We start from the raw sequence: 17,449 nt of genomic DNA, 5'->3' as shown, positions 1-17,449 counted from the left end.
AGCAGGCTCCAGGCTCTCAGCTGTCTGCACAGAGCCTGACATAGGGCTCAAACTCACAGACCCCAAGACCATGACCTGAGCTGAAGTCAGACACTTAACCAACTAAGCCACCCAGGCGCCGCCCCCCCCCCCCCTTTTTTTAAATTAAAAAAAATTTTTTTTTCTTTTTGGATTTCCAGTGCTTCTGAGGTCAAGTTCAATCATCTGAGACTAACACTACCGGCCCTCCCAAATCTGGTACCGCTTACGACACAAACTGATTTACCCTGATGCCTGAGAAAATCTTCTCCAATCACACTACATACACTATTCTTTTCCCACAAACTCATATCTCCACACTTTTGCTCACAATGTGCTTTTCTTCCTTCAAGTTTGAATCTAAGTCTCTTATTTCCTTGTGCCTTCCTGTTACCCATCTTATGCATTCTAGAAAGTATTTCTTAAATGTCCCACTGACTAGGAATTAGGCCATTATATTTTGCAACAGTTTGCTACCATTTGCTTGCTTTTACTTTTACACCTTACAAATTCTCTTCATTGTAATAAGCCTCCCCAAATCCAGAATGCATACCTGTTTATCTCCTGCTCTTAGCACATATCAAAATGTAAGTTCCACAAAAATGTATTAATTATCCACTGTGGGCTGGGCACCAGTCTAATTTGTGCTATAAGACAAATAGATATAGTTCCTGCCCTTATGGGTTTATAGTTGAATAGAAAAACCAAAGATATAAATACATTCATTGTAATTTAAAATGGCTAAAGATATAGGTATGCCCAGAATGTTATGAGAAAATACCAGACCTTCAGGAAATATCTGCTAATTATAATATTCAATATTTGAAAAATCATACTTTCAGATGTTTTGTGACTTACGTGTTTCAACAACGAATATTGAAGTTAACATAGTTTTTGCCTCCCATTCATTTATTGCAAAGAGTAAAAATCTGTAAACATGGCCAGGACACAATTGCGTAATTGTTTTTTCTGTAGCATTTGGGGATATGCTGTCAAAATGTTGTTCTTCTGTATAATCTAAATAATATTTAATAATAATTTTATATCCCAGTTTTAGCCACTTATCCAAATTATTCCAACCATTTGAATTATGCCAACCAAATACAACTTCAGTTGTTCCGATATCCTTTATATAGATTGAAAGGTTTTCCTGCAGAGAAAGTGCTGAAAAAAATAGAGAGGAGCATTATTTGTAACTAGAAATCATAATTCTATCTTTAAAATAATAAAAGGGAGATACATGATATGAGAATATCAATAAAAATAATTACACTCGTATTTGCAAATATATGGCAGTGGAACATAACAGAAAAATCTTGTAAAGAAATAGTTTGATCCAGTTGCATTTTGCTGTAAAATGTAGCAATCTGTTTCATTCTTGGGTAGCAGTGGAAAAGAAAAGATTTCATTTTTCTTAAGGCCAAAAGATGATCCATCTATCCATGTGAGATGACCTTCTTTCTGAAATAAGATATACAAATTAATAAGCCAATTTGAAGGAAAAGTGTCATATCTTCAAATACTTCTCCTTTGTGAGTTATTCTGAGCTAGAGACAGAGTTCACTTTTATTCATTCATTAGCCATATGTCTTCAGGCAAACTGCTGAATTTCATATTACACCTTTATTTTCTCATCCAAAAAAAGTGGGTATCATAATATTACTTGCATCTTAAATTATCAGAGGATTAAAGAGGCAGTGCATGTGAAGGGACAGACCGTTATTCATTAGCTGTTAGTTACTTTATTTCAAGTCATCACATAAGTCACATGTGTCGGTGGAGGTTGCCGACACCTTTCTGCTAAGGGATGTCACTGGTGACCATCACTGACCTCAATTCTCACATATAAGAGATGTTAATATGTTCCAATTCCACCTAATAGAATGGAGGAATACTGTTTCCTTGAAAAATTTATTTTTCAATAAATTTTTCAATAAAAAAACTTATTTCAATGCTTTATTGAATATATAGCACAGCAGTTTTGAAAACAGTCAGAGGCTCAGAGGCAGTATGCTTCAGAGGTTAGAGCACAGTGTTGGTCAGACTGACACAGATTCAAAGCCTGGCACGGCCATTTGTCAGCAATGTGACCAGGATTCTTCTGAACTCCATTTTCCTTACCTATAAAGGAGAATGATAGTGCCTACCTCATAAAGTTGTTGTGAGGACAAAATAAGAGTTACCAATATAAACTTTCTAGATTGGAATTTAGAACTATTAGCCTTTATATTCCTGTGAAATGCCAGCCTCTAACTGGAAGCTGGGAACGCAATGATGAACAAGACACAGTCTTTATCCTCCACGTCCAGTAACAAATTCACACTTATTCAGCACGAGTGGATGGGGAAATTAATTTCTCTACCTGTCACAGGCTTATAACTCTGCAGGTGACTTTGATGGTTAAACTCAAGAGACCAGCTTGATGCAGAGGTTAGAATATAATGGTTAAGAGCAGACTCTGATGCATTCCACATGGGCAAGTTAACCTCCCTGGGCACCAATTTCCTCACATGTCATACAAGAAAAGCACATAGCATGGTACTTAGCACTTTGGAGACATTATACGACTCAGCTATTAGTATAAAGGAAGTTCTTCTTAATAGTTACCTTGATGTTTCATTTACCTCCTAAATTATTTTTAAGTATCGTAAAAGCAGTGACTGTCTTAGACCCCTTTGAATACACAGTGACCATGACGGTGCCTTGGGAATCCTCACTTTGGTATCATGACCATATGACCTGGACCTTATAACAGAAACCAGTAACCAGAACTATTAGAAGAGTACATTCTAATTTAACAGTTTATAACAATCATGCTAACAGCAGGAAACAACTATATGTACACTAACTGGTCTGCTTGAAAAGAGACTGGCATGCTGGGAGGCAGACTTGTAAGATGTCGGAGATGAACTGCAGTTTGAGGAATCTCTATTAGAGCTTCATCCACTGCCCATGAAAAGATAAAGGAGGCTCAAAAAGAGAAAGATGAAAATGTAATTAAAGACTGTCAATAGCTTTCCCCAAGCTTATGCCAAGTTTCACAGAAAAATTGGTATCAAACTGATAGGATTTGCTTTGGGTCACTACATGCCAGGCTATGCCATGGAGAACAGATTTATTTTTGAATGGCAGGAAATTTTTAAAAAATGGATCATCAAGAAGAAAATACAGACTAGACAGAACTGTGCTAGGTCTTGGGTTTTCCCACACAAAGCTGACCAAAATGAAATTTCATGAGATATTCCATAGTGATAAGAACGTTTGAGAAAATGTCACACCTTCCTTATTTCACCAGTATTGAGTAAAATCTTCAGATCTTTCCACATCTCTTTTAGTAAAATTAAATTTCATAAACCTGCATGTTGTAAGTAAAAGAAATAAAATGAACAAATCTTCCATATTTTCAGGTTCACATTACTGTATTGTTCATGGAGGTGATAAATAGAGGAAGTGGAGCAGGTTGGTGAGGAGATGACATGACGGTCTGGGCATTGTTAAAGTGTCTGTGGAAAATTCCAGAAGCAATAATCAGAAGAAAATTAGATAAATGTCTGGAGCTCATAAGAGACAAGTGGGTTGGGTAAATATTTAAGAACAATTGGGCTAGGTGGTAAATAACTGAAGAAATGGATGAAATCACCAACATTTAAGACAGGTCTAGGTAAGACCAAAATTAAAGCAACCCTACATAAAGAAATAGATGCCTACAAAAGAGATTGAAGGGGGTGGGAAGAGACAAATAGGCAGAGAACATTAGATTTTTATGGTGATGAAAATATTCTGCATAATACCATAATTACTGTCTATTATTATACATTTATCCAAACCCATAGGATGTATAGCACCAAGAGCAAACCCTAATGTCAACTATGAACTTTGGGTGATTATGATGTGCCAGTGCAGGTTCCTCAGTTGTAATAACTGTACCACTCTGGTAGGGGAGCTGATGATGGGGGAGGCTATGTATATGTGGAGACAGGCGGTACGTGGGAAATCTCTGCACGTTCCCCTCAATTTTGTTATGAACCTAAATTGCTCTAAAGAGAGGCAGAGGTGGGGGAGGATAGGCAGGGAGGAAGAGACAGATTGACACAGAGAAACAAAAAGAAAACAGGGTGTGGCTTACAAGAAGTACTCAGTATTTATTGAATGGGGAAGGAAGGAAGGAAGGAAGGAAGGAAGGAAGGAAGGAAGGCAGGAAGGAAGGAAGGGACAGTGGGAGGGAGAGACTGAGGGGGGTAAGTTTTATCATTTTATGCATTTATTTACATATACTTACCTTCAAATCATTAAGACCAGTCCATATTATTATTTGATTCTTCGACCTGAGGAGTGAAAATATAAAGTTTTTTTCCTCTTCATTTTTTATATCCACAAGGTGTGCAGAACTTAAGGATAACTTACAATGTTGCTCAGCTATATCCCACGGCATACTCTCTTTGCTAATTTTATAACAGCTATTTTTTAATGCTACCCATCCTCGTGAACATGAACCTACCAAAAGAAAAATGTTTTGTGAAAGATGAATTCAGGAATATAACATTTCATAATTACATTTCTTAACATCTATGGTAGTTAATCATGAAACCTCATAGTATTAATGGTGCACTTTTCCCTATATTTTTCCCAAATGAGCAAAAGTGCTAAAGTTGCTATTAGTCAAGTAGTAAATGAATTACTACCAATTAAAATAGTTTTTAAGTAGTTGTAAGAATTAATTATGCAAAATTATTGCCAAATTATAACTTAATTAAAACAAAAACCACAGATTTTTTTTTTAGTCACTTTAGGTTGCCCTTCCTTTCCCTTCCTCTTATGAAGACTTTTTAAGTTTATTTCAGGTTTATTTTTATTTTCAATAACTAGACATAATACTGGCTAAGAACTGTTCTCTCTGCCACTGCTACTTGGCTTCAAATGGGTTCACCTTTCAAAAAACACTTAAGTCTTTTTCTCTAAGATTGCACACCATAGAAACACAGGAAAATATCAACCTGTTGAGAGTATATATTATACTTTAACTCTTGTTGGTATTTTAACAATGTTGAAATTAGGAAGATGTGTGACGGATGTTTTGAAGAAACTGTTGTCTTGTTTTTTTTTTTATAGATGGAGGATGGGAAGAGGCGATGCTTAATTACCTTACTATCTTTTCCTTACTACTCACATGTTTCTCTACTTTGCTTGTAAACATATATTGTGGTTCAAGTTTATTCCTATAGAAGGTATTAAAATAGGACTCTTAGCCCATCACAGAGAGTGTATCACCCTGATTAGCTGTCTCTGACTCTCTCCTCTTTTCTTAAATCTTTTCCCACCATGTGGAGGAAGGAAATGGATCTGAGAAGCCATAAAAAATTAAATACATTCCCCTTCCCTTGCAGTATTCCAAATTTTGGTCAGGTCTGATGTGGGATGAATAATGGAGAAGTCTCAAATAGGATGAAAGATTGATATTTTTATGTTGGATTTTAATAGACTGGTTAATACCAGAGACTATTTATAGATACTTTAGTCACTTATAAAGCTACCAATGATTCCCAGAGTTAAGGAAAACAGAACCTATTTGGTTCAGTTTTTTTAAAAGTGGTGGAAGGAAAATAAAGTTGGCTCTTAACTTAAGCTTGCTAAATCCAGCTTGTTCAATAAATCAGTCAAATGTCAGGATGATATAGTTAGATAAAAAGGGACTATGTTAGTTCATTTGCTAGCAGTTTACAGTGGCTAATATTAGGCTGAACACTTGTGAAAAGAACAATACATCTACCAAGTTATCTACAAGATATATATTAACAATGAACCAAATACTGATAATACCTGTTTCTACTTGAACATCCAGTCTCTGAAATACATTTATAAAATCCAAATGCAATTGTTTAAATTCAAATTTAAAAGCATATAAGGTTGCAGGTTTTAAATTAGCCCACTCATAAGCTGTAATATTATTTTCCATAATTTGTGTAGAATTACTGAGAGATATTGACACTAAAATGTCACTGGAAGACAGCACACTCCAGTTAAAGGAAACACTCGTGCTTGTTGCTTTTGTTTTAATATTGCTAGTTGAGAAACCACCTAAAAAATCAAGGACCATAATTAGTTGGATTCAAATAAAACTGAATGAAACACAAGATACCGAAGTATATTACAAAAGAATCACCATGAGAGGAAAGCATATTATCTACTATAAAATATTTTCTAGACTCTATGGGAGTTTCTTGTACTCTACCTAAAATGAATGACTTAGATTACAAATCTGCATTATAATATTGTAGATAATATGGATTACATGTAACATCTCTACTATGCCTATCTATTCATATTAGTACACATCAAGTGTCAAAAATGAAAATCTTATTCTTATTTTAGTTTACAATTTCCTTTAAATTTTGAAATTTACATTATGTTAAAAAACAAAACACTACATGATGATGCAATTTTGGACTATCATATACCTGTTAATCACTGTAAAATTCAGATTATCTGGTAATAAAATTGTTTCCCTTTTATAATTAGGCAATATAGATGAACAAAAAATACAAATTACTTACGGGTTTCAAATGACTTTTCACTTAAAATTTGTCCATATTTTATAGACTGTAGAATGATGTGATAGTCTTCATTTTCCTCTAGTATTACTGACTTTGAAAGTTTTTGCAGGTCTGCAGGAATGCTTTTGACATTCTGTAAATAATTAGATTCATCTGCTTGTGAAGTATTTGTTAACTGTGTCAGGTACATTCATTAAAAGACTGACTTTTGTACATTTCCTTTATAAGAGGCAATTTTTCATACAGAATGTAAACATATACAGAAAATACTTATTTTTACATAAATGATATTTTATTTATTTAAAAATTTTTTTTTATTTATCTATTTTGAGAGAGAGAGATAGAGAGTGAGTGGGGGAGGGACAGAGAGGGAGAGAGAATCCCAAGCAGGCCTGGCACCATCAGCACAGAGCCCGATGTGGGGCTCAAACCCATGAACCATGAGAAGATTTAAATAATTACTCTCTGTATAGTACATAATATAGTGTATACAGGATATAAACTCTCTGTATAGTATATATAGTATATAGTATAGTTAAAAAATCATTCCTATGAAAAATTTGAGTGTTAATTTGATCACTTACTAAAGATATTTCAAAAAATGCTAACATTTCATACATTAATAAAATAAAAGTAAAAAATCTCAATAACTGCATAGCAAAAGAAAAGTTCAACAAAATAAAAAAAAACCTATGGAATGGGAGAAAATATTTGCAAACCACAAATCTATAGTGGATTAATATCCAAAATACATAAGGAACTCATACAACTCAATGACAAGAAGCAAACAAACAACAACAAATAAATAATCCAGTTAAAATAGGCAAAATATCTGAACATTTTTCCAAAGAAGATATTCAAATGTCCAACAGGTATATGAAATGGTGCTCAACATCACTAGCCATTAGAAAAATGCAAATCAAAACCACAATGTCAGAATGGCGCCCGTCAGAATGGCTATCAGCAAAAAGAAGAGACAATAAATGCTATATAAGCATATGAAGAAAATGGAACCCCTGTGGACTACTGGTGAGAATACAAATTTGTGCAGCTACTGTGGAAAACAGTATGGAAGGTGCTCAAAAAATTAAAAATAAAACTACCATATGACCCAGCAATTCCACTTCTGGGTATACACGGGAAGGACACAAGATTACCATCCCAAAGAGATATTGGCACCCCCATGTTCACTACAGCATTATTTACAATAGCTAAGATACAGAAAACAACCGAAGTGTCCACTGATAGATGAATGGATAAATAAAATCTGGTACACACACACACACACACACACACACACACACACGCAGGAATATTATTCAGCTATAAAAAAGTAGGAAATCCTGCCATTTGCAAAAACATGGATGGACCTTGAGGGCATTACACTAAGTGAAATCATTCAGACACAGTAAAACAAATATCGATCTTACTTATATGCGGAATTTTAAAAAAACCAAACATACGAATGGATCAGATTGGTGTTTGCCAGAGGCAGGGGTGGGAGGAATACTGGGTGAAGATAGACAAAAGATACAAACTTCCAATTGTAAGATAAAATTTCTGGGGTATAATGTACAACAGGATGATAATAGGTAACAATACTGTTGTGTACTTGAAAGTTGCAAACAGTTCTCATCACAAGGAAAAACATTTGTAATTATGTGAGATAATGGATGTCAGCTAAACTTATTGTAGTAATCATTTTGCAATATGTACATATATCAAATCATTATGTTGTATACCTTAAACTTACACAATATTACATGTCAATTATTATCTCAATAAAACTAGGGGAAAAAATCTCAATAACTATTAAATTCCTATTATGATGCAACATTTAGTCACAACAAATTTACACTATGCTGACCTTTTATCAGAGTCAAGAAAAAGATGCCTTACTTTTTCAGCAAAATTATTAACAAGTTGATATTTTAAAAAATAAAATTCAGGACTTCCTCCCTTAGGAAATTCATCCCATTCAATAAAAACTGTTGTTGTTCGATTATTCATTGGCATATAACAGAAACAAACGATCTGAAATGGGAAAGAAAAGTAACTGTAAAAATAAAATAAAAATATATTCTTGGTTATTACTATTATTTTATTAGCAAACTTACAAAAATTAAGCCTAAACTATGCCAAATTATAATTGAAAACTATTTTAACAATATCAATTTCTACACACGAATTAGGTAATATCCATTGGATACCCTATTTGTAAACGTAATTTTGAAAGTAACTTACGAAAGGTAAGTAAAATGAGGGCAAAGACATTTAAGATCCATCTTTCCCAAAGTAGGAAACACCATGTTCCTGGAGTCAGGGAGAACAAAGAGACCCAAAGTCACAGGAAAAACACAGCACACCCTCCTGGTTTGTCAACTGTGTACCTTGATGATAATGGCTAAAAAATTAAAATATTTCACAGACATTCTTGGTAACACACTTGCAGTAAAAATGAGTAGAGTGCAAAATGTTTGGCTGAGCTATTTTAGAGGCTCAGTTCATTGATACCATGAAGAAAATGTTAGCAACTGAGATAAAACAGCTAGACTGCAGGATCAGAGCCCTTTTATATTCCCTAGACGACAAGTAAAGAAGACTTCAGCTCTCGAAAGAATGGTATACTTACCAAAATTCCTAACAAAAACAACCTTAAATGCCTCACTATACCATGAATTTTACCAAATTCTGATCTCTCTCTCTCTCTCTCCATTGATTACTCCCAATTTGTAAGCAGTGAAAACAGATGCCACCTATCTGCACAGATTTGTGGAACATCTAGCAGAGAAAATTTGTCTTAGGTACCAACTCTAATGTTTTGTGTTATTTCTCTTCAACATACCCCTCATTTTCTAAAACAAACTCAGTGCAACAGTATCCTGTCCATTACCTAATTATTCAAAACAAAACACATTCAAAGATGTCTTACCTTAACAACATATTGTAACCAGAGCAATAGAATAATTGATTTCTCCATCTGGAAAATAAAGTATATTCAACATGTATTTTTTTTTTTTAGCATCAAAACTAAACTATTCAGTCTTTGGATGTGTGTGTGTCACTTTAATGTCATATCTTTTGAAGTCAGACTGTTCATCCAACTGAATGTTAAGGCATTAACAAGTAAGTGCTGCATAACATCCTCCACCTAAAAAAACTGGAAACACCAGTACTTTCCAACAAATAACAAAATAATTTGCTTCTAGAAGCTGCTATAATTAAACACAAAGGAGGTGTTAGAAGTAAAATGATTTATCAGGCAATTATACAAAATTGCACCGCATTGTGTAAAACTTTCATCTTAATCCATAGAAATCTAGAACAACTATATATTGCCACTTTCTTGGAAGTAATTCCTCACACTCTAAAATAACACCATCGTTATGAAAAATATTTCAAAATTATTGACGAAGGGAAAAACATGCAAGTCTTTTCAACTCAATTTATTTTTAAATACATTTATCTAAAAGCTTGTGCAACTTTTCCTAGGAATCTAGACTCCCTAGGCAACTGAGAACTTTATATTCAACTTAAGATCTAAAGAAAAAAATTAACACACCTAGTATTTAAAATACATCTATTTCGAAAACTGAAAAATATCACTTAAACAGGTCCCTATGATCAATTCTAAAGCCCACTGCAAAGCAAGTTTCTTCCTGCAAAATCCTCTTTAGTTCCTATCAAGGTGTTCACCTCAGATAAAATTCAACCCAGTTAAAAAGAAATACGTAATAATCCAATCCAGACGCCTCCACAAAACTGCCAGGTTTTAACCTTGTTCATTTTTCTCAACAATCTGATGTAACTGTTCTATCACGGGGTTACAGTATTAATCCCCGCCCCCTCCTCCAACTCTTCAGCGTAAACTAGAGTTTCGAAGGCTTTGTGCTCCAGCAAGAAAGCCGAAGTGGAAAGACCGCTCCCGGCTGCCTGTTCAAGTGCAAATCCCGGCTCAAATTCAATTCCGTGAGTCTGCGCCCCGTGGCGCGCTGGTTTAGAAAGAGCCCGCGGAGCCAACTCTGGGCCGCGGGAGAGCCGAACAGTGTTTAAAGGAAAGGACCCGGGTTTTAACAATGGTTAAATTGGTGGGGACAGGAGGAGAGAGCAAACACCTGAAGTCGAGGCGCCCGAGCGGGCCGGCGCCCACATAGCCCGCCGCGCGCGCTTCGCCAGGTTCGCGCGCCGGCCCCGGTCCGGCAGGCGCAGAGGTGGCTCGCGAGCCCGCGACCGCAGCCCACCTGGCGGCGGCGCTCCCAGCTTCCTCCTCCCGGCTCTCGCTCAGCGAGCCCTCGCTCTGCTCGCGCTCTTCCAGCCGCGGCGGCTCGCCGCTCCCGCGGGTTTCGTGCAGCCCGCGTGCCCCGTCCCTAGGTTGAGTTAATTAAGAGAAGGTCTCCATGGAAACGGTGAGCGGCGGGAAGCCAGAGAAGTGGGAGGCAAGTCCCGCTACATTGGCGCGTGGAGGAGAGAATTCCACTCTGCCTGGAAGAAGGGAGGGAAGGGGAGGCGGTGAAGGAGGACGCGACGGGGAAACATGGGCCTCATGAAAAAGAAACAGAAGCCGACCAGGTTGTGAACAGCCCTGAATGGACACAGTTTTGAGTTAATTTCTTGTGTGTTTTTTTTTAATTTTTTAATGTTTATTTATTTTTGAGAGAGAGAGAGAGAGAGAGACAGACTGCGAGCAAGGGAGGGGCAGAGAGAGAGGGAGACCTAGAATGCGAAGCGGGCTCCAGGTTCCGAGCTGTCAGCACAGCTAGAGTGGCTCACAGAACTCAGGAAACCAGTTTACTTACTAGATTACCAGTTTATTATAAAAGGATGGAACGCAGGAACAGCCACGTGGAAGAGATGCAAGGGCAAGGTATGTGGGAAGAGACTTGGAGCTTCCACACCCTCTCCTCGATCTCCCCAAATCTCCATGTGTTCACCATCCCCGAAGCTCCCCATCCTTTTTGTTTGTTTTATGGAGGCTTCATTACATAGGCACTGCTGATTAAATCATGGGCCATTGGGTATTGATTCAACCTCCAGCCCTCCTCCCCTTCCTGGAGGTAGTGGGACTGAAAGTTCCAACTCTCTGATCATATGGTTGGCCCACTGGCAACCAGCCCCCATTCTTGGTATTTGTACAAAAGTCACCTCATTAAAATAGCAAAAGACACCTTTTTGGTTCCCATCACTTAGGAAATTCCAAGGGAAACAGGGATGAAGGCCAAATATTTTTATTATAAACCACAGCATCACATCTAGATACCTGGCATCCCTTCAGTCTTTATCAGATTAATCTAGAACAGGTCTCCTTCTCTCTAGTTTTTCCTCTATTTTAATCTCTTTTCAACTGTCTTCAGATGAAGCTTCCTAGAATTCAGTTCTGGTAATGTTACTTTCCTACTCCCGGTGTCTTCAATGGCTCCTCAGCCTCTCTGATTCCTTACTGTGCCCATTGACAGCCTCCAGAAATATTTCAGTTTACTTCATACATTTTCAGTTACCATTTTCCCCTGTAATACTTTCCTCTTATTTCACCTTCTTCATGAAACTTTTCCTGGTTTCCTAACAAGTGATCTGTCCCCCTCCTCCATGCTTCTGTGGCATTTAATGCTTCTAATGCATGGCTCATTGAATTCTATTTTTTATATAATTTATGTGAACATCTTAGTATCTCTATCAGACTGTAATCTCCATGGGGGTACGTCCTTTGATTTTCATATCACTCACAAGCCAATTGTGATACATTACATAGTGAGCACTCAACAAATATTTTCCGAATAAATACTTCCTGAAGGAATATTATAAAACTGTCATCTCCCTTTTCTAGGTTTGGAACTTGCCTCATTGTAAATATTTTTAAATGTTGTTGAAACAGCAAATATAAGTTTTAAGGTGAGTCGTGTCACTCTAGAAAAACTAATGCATGGCTTACAGGGTTCCTCTAACTTGGTTCTGCTTTGAATCTGAAGAGTCTCTTTCTGAATTGTCTGTGATGTATGTGAGAATCTTTCTTTTCTAATGATTTACTCTTTAGACTAGCAAGATTGGTCACATTCCAGATTGTGGAAAAGTATACTGTTTTGAGGTTAAAATGGAATAGTGCTTAAAAATTAAAGACCAACACAAAAACATTCTTCCTTAAATCTTCTAACCTAGATAGATTAGATGTACTGTTTTTGTCTTCCCTTGTCTCCTGTCCCCTGTTCTTACAGGTCTTTTTAAATGTCCTCTTTCCAAGGGGATATTTTACTCTAAATTTTCTCACAAAAAGAACACTTTTATAAGCTGACATGTAATCAAAGTGAGCCAGATTTCTATCACTATTTAAAGGAAATCCATTGTTGCTGTAGATTTTCTAAGCTTTATTTTGCTGGCATGAGTTACAAGAGAAAGAAAATAAAAGATGGATTAGCAGCATGTTTTTCATCTGTATTTATTTCTTAAATGTGATGCCAAAAAGTTTGGTGTTTTAGTTCTGTAACTAGGATTGGCCTTTTTCTACAATGCAAAATTTCCTACCAATTTGTGGCATTATCTTTTTAGCATATTTATTTATACAAATGAAAAGTGGTTATTGCAACCGATCTTTTGTGGAATGATTTAATCATCTGGATTAATCCAAATAAATTTGCTTAGAGTGAAAATGGTATGTTTAATAAAGTGTTACTGGCTGTATTTCAGAATCCAAGATTAAAACTTGGGTTTATCTCTATTTATTGGTGTGAACTAAAATACAAATGTCATATGGAGAATTGAGACCAAACAAAAAGGATCTTCATCTCTGGAATGGGGTGGTTGTGAAATAATTTGAGGTCTGGTCCATTATGTTTATGACTTTCCTGCTAGATTTGTTAACAAGTATGTCAGGATGGGTGGGAATTTATTTCTAAATGAGATTATCAGTACATTTAACATGTCTAATGACTTCAGTGCAGTAAATTTTTACTGAGACACTTTGATGAAGAAACTATCTTAGCTGGAGGGACAGGAAAGGCAAGACAAGGAAACCCTGACTTATTTACTACAAGGGCTTTATATCCAGCGGGAAAGATCCACTATCTTTATACCCTGAAAAATGAGAGAAAAAAGTTAAAGACCAACATAAAAACATCCCTCCTTAAATCTTCTAACCCAGATGCATTACTGGTACTGTTTTGGTCTCTCCTTAGAGGAGAGCAGAGGATAAGGGAGCTCTCTGTGAGCTCATAGAGGTGGCCAATGACCCTGTCCGGTCCAGGCACAATACTCTAACCCTTACTGTCTGCACAATTCTAGGTTGACACCTGAGATTTCCACCCCTGGAATTCACACCCTGTATAATCCGCACCCCCACCCCTGAGGTGGACCTGTAAAAATGACGAGATCATCACTTCCATGATTATGTTATTTGTACAAGACTTCACTGTACCAGAACAAAAGAGACTTTCTCCTGCTGACTTTGAAGAAGTAAGTTGTCATGATGTGAGAGGGCCAGGTGGTTAGAACATGAGCCTTGCCTCCTGGGGGCTGAAGAGTGTGCCCCAGCCTACAGCCAGCCAGAACACAGGGATCTCAGTCCTACAATCACAAGGAACTTAAATGTGCCAGTAACTTGAATGAGCCTGGAAAAAGAGGACCCACAGCTTCAGATGAGATCACAGTCCCAACTAACAACTTGACTTCAACCTGGTGAGAACCTGAGCAGAGCCCAGACTCCTGATTCACAGAAACCATCGGATAATAAATGTTTGGATTCAAGACATGAAATTTGTGGTGCTTTGTTTCACAGCAATAGAAAACTAATACTTGCCCAACAGTTAATATGATTGCAAGCTTGGGCAGTCATTGGGCAGAAGTTTCTAACTAGAGCTCAGGGAAAAGATGGCCTGTCCTCTTTGTTGGAAAACATATTAAAGGTAGTTTCATCAAAGCTGCTGTGTTCATATATACAAAGTTGCAGTGGCCAAAGTTGGCACATGGGATCCTGGGAATGCAATAGAAGAAAATGAAGTTGGCAGAGAAAGAGATAAATGCATTTAAGTCCTGGCATTTCATTCATTCCTGCCCATCTCAAACTTGGTTATCTCAAATTTTTAAATTCTGTGCAAGATATTCTTTGCAGAGTCACCCATCCTTCCCAGGATTAGTAAGTAACATCATTGGGAATTGATCCCAGACATCCTAGTTCCAGAGGCTGTTTTCCTAACCATTAATCACATAAAGAGCTATAGAATATCCTTACCCATTGATTAAATAATTTCATCTTATTTGATACAAGTTATAGCAGCTGCAGATTGAGGAACAACTACAAAAAGTATAGGTATTCAGGTACTACTTTTAGCACAAGGTCTAATATATTTATATCCTATAGACTTTGTCTAAAGCTAAATAAATGTTGATTTTAATCTATGCTGTTCAACATTACATACATTTGGTTAAGCATGTGTTATCCTAATAGTAGAGTCATTTTATTTTCTCAAGACTCCTTTGCAAAAATTTGTAGACCTGTTGTATAATGTTGATATTTGAATCTCAGAGTTTGTACTGTTCTAAAATATAAAAACAAAACAAAATTCATGAACTAAAATTGTATAAGAGAACAAAACTGATTTCAGAAGAAAATATGTTGTTTATTCTAGATAAAATCTACCAGGAAAGAGAAGGGAGTGAGCTTATCTCTCTCTCATATCCTGTTCCTTGACTCAGAGTTTGGGGATCTTGTACATCAGAAACTGGTTGGCAACCACATGGTTACAAAACGGAGTCTTTTGAAAGTAGCTAAATTTTCTCCAATTCCAACTATATTTCTGGTCTTTCTGCATCTACTGAGAGATAGGAGCTCCCAGAAAACAATAGATTTTAGCAGTACTCTTCTATATTTTATGAGTGGTCATTATGAGACAAACATTATAGATGAGGAGAGTGTCAAGGAAAAAAAATGAACAACAAAAACAGTAGCTGTGAACAAAGACAATTGTAGTTTTTCATGAATTTTGACAATTCGGGGTATCAGAGAAGCATGAAAGGATGTAGAGGAATCTGTTACCTTTGTAGTTGAGAAAAATTAGGGTGTGCTTGGCAGAATATGGAAAGCAAAATAGAAATCGACTTTGTCATCCTGCCCTGTAGCTGGAAATATGAGAGTAAAATTCTTACCATTCCTCAACTTGTAAGGGCAACTCATATAATCTAATCATCAATGAACAGCAAAATGACATGAAAATAAGTCATGAGATGTATGAAAAAATAGTGTAAAGCAAAGTAAGGAGATTATCATCCTAAAAATTGAGGGGAAGGAGAGATTAGTTACTGTAAGCACTTTGATGCAGAATTCAGGGGAAAAAATCATGAAATTTTTTGTTTTCCTCTGAAGTATGCAAAATACATGAATTCCATAAAACTGTAGAAAAATATTAAGTCTGGTAATAAATAGAAAACAGCCTATAGTTTCGAAAAATTATATAAAAAGGGAATCAAATAGGAAATAAATACAAGGAAACTATAGAATTACAGTCTGTACTGATGGAAGTAGAGCAAATATGGATAATTATTATGGAATAAAAACTTAATATACAATTATACAGAGCAAAAACACAAATGGATGAAGACCTAGGACAGAAAATGTCGTTAAGTATGAAAGAAAAACAATGTACACACAATTAATATTTCTGAATGTAAAACCATATTAAAATAAAAGCATATCAAATAAAAATGTACTAGTAATAGAATAAATACCTCTTATATATTTAGAAAAAGATGATGTGAAGATTGGAAGATCCAAAAGAATAGCAATAAATAGAGAACTGTACCTATACACATTTTCACAATATTATTGAATTCAAAACTTGCAGGAAAATTATAATTAAGCAATCATTCAAATAAAAAAGAAAAGAAATATACCTATAATGGAACTAAAACGGAAACCAGACTTTTCTTTTGCAGCACTACATGTCCAAACACAATGAAGCAATGTCTACAGTTTTGAAAGCAAACTATGACTTCAAATTTTTATAATCAGCTTATATGTACCAAGTCCTCTTTATGTGTTTAACTCTCTAGTAAGTACTTTACATGCATTCATTCTGTTAGCTTCACACTAACCCTATGAGAAGTTTGAAAACTATGAAAAGCAAAATTAAGTTTACTTAGATTCACACAGAAAAGGATAGTATTGGGATATGAACTTATAACTATTTCATCTGAGAGCCTACCTTAGCTATTGTGCTACACTGTGAGTAAAGCCTCAGAAAATACACAATCCATATATATACCTTTCTGGAAAAAAAATACTTGAAGACATAATCAAGCAACCAAGAAACAAAGCAAACATAAGAATTCAATAATGGAGATATTAGGACTGGCAGCAAGGATTATAGTTAATGCATATATGGAACTTAAATTGGGTTGCAAAACTGAATTTATTTTTGTGTGTGCGTTTATGTGCATGTATATATAACTTTTAATAGAATATATAGACAGACAAAATTTAATTTTGACACAAATATGAGAAAGCAAAAAACTTAAATTCCATACTCTTTAGTAAACAAATATAATTAAAAAAATATTATCCATCTCAAAGTTTCTGTAATCTATTTTCTGGTAATAGATAACATTTTTGCTAATAGAATTTCGACTTTAACCAGAACTTCGGTCTTTCTAGTTAGCAGTTGTTAGTGAAACAACTCTGAAAAGCCGGTGTTTTTTCACCAAAGAGGTAGTGTAGGGGCAAGATTTCAAGTCACTATGGCCATTTATAAGACATTATTAGAAAAAAAAGAAAAAAAAGAATGCTAAGGCTAAGAACAAGATTGGTTGCTGACCTTGGTGCAAATTAGTATAAGGTGCCTCCTCATGGTAGATATATTAGGAAAAGACACAATGCCTGGTGGATAAATTAGAAAATACCT

At 35.8% G+C, this 17,449-nt stretch overlaps 1 long non-coding RNA gene across 2 annotated transcripts; it reads left to right on the top strand.

Annotated features, from left to right (window-relative positions):
* Window positions 1–10,395: 10,395 nt before the first annotated feature.
* LOC122223690 lies at window positions 10,396–14,309 on the top strand. Of its 2 annotated transcripts, none has more exons than XR_006204398.1 (2): window positions 10,396–10,538; window positions 13,839–14,309. It is a non-coding gene; the product is annotated as an uncharacterized LOC122223690 (long non-coding RNA). The 2 variants fall into 2 exon arrangements; XR_006204397.1 differs by lacking the exon at window positions 10,396–10,538 and adding an exon at window positions 10,800–10,975.
* The last annotated feature ends 3,140 nt before the right edge of the window (window positions 14,310–17,449 follow it).

This window comes from Panthera leo, chromosome B4 (genome assembly GCF_018350215.1).
Source record: "Panthera leo isolate Ple1 chromosome B4, P.leo_Ple1_pat1.1, whole genome shotgun sequence".
Taxonomy (NCBI): domain Eukaryota; kingdom Metazoa; phylum Chordata; class Mammalia; order Carnivora; family Felidae; genus Panthera; species Panthera leo.
The sequence above is the reverse complement of the archived record's forward strand: the minus strand, read 5'-3'. Positions and strand labels throughout refer to the sequence as shown.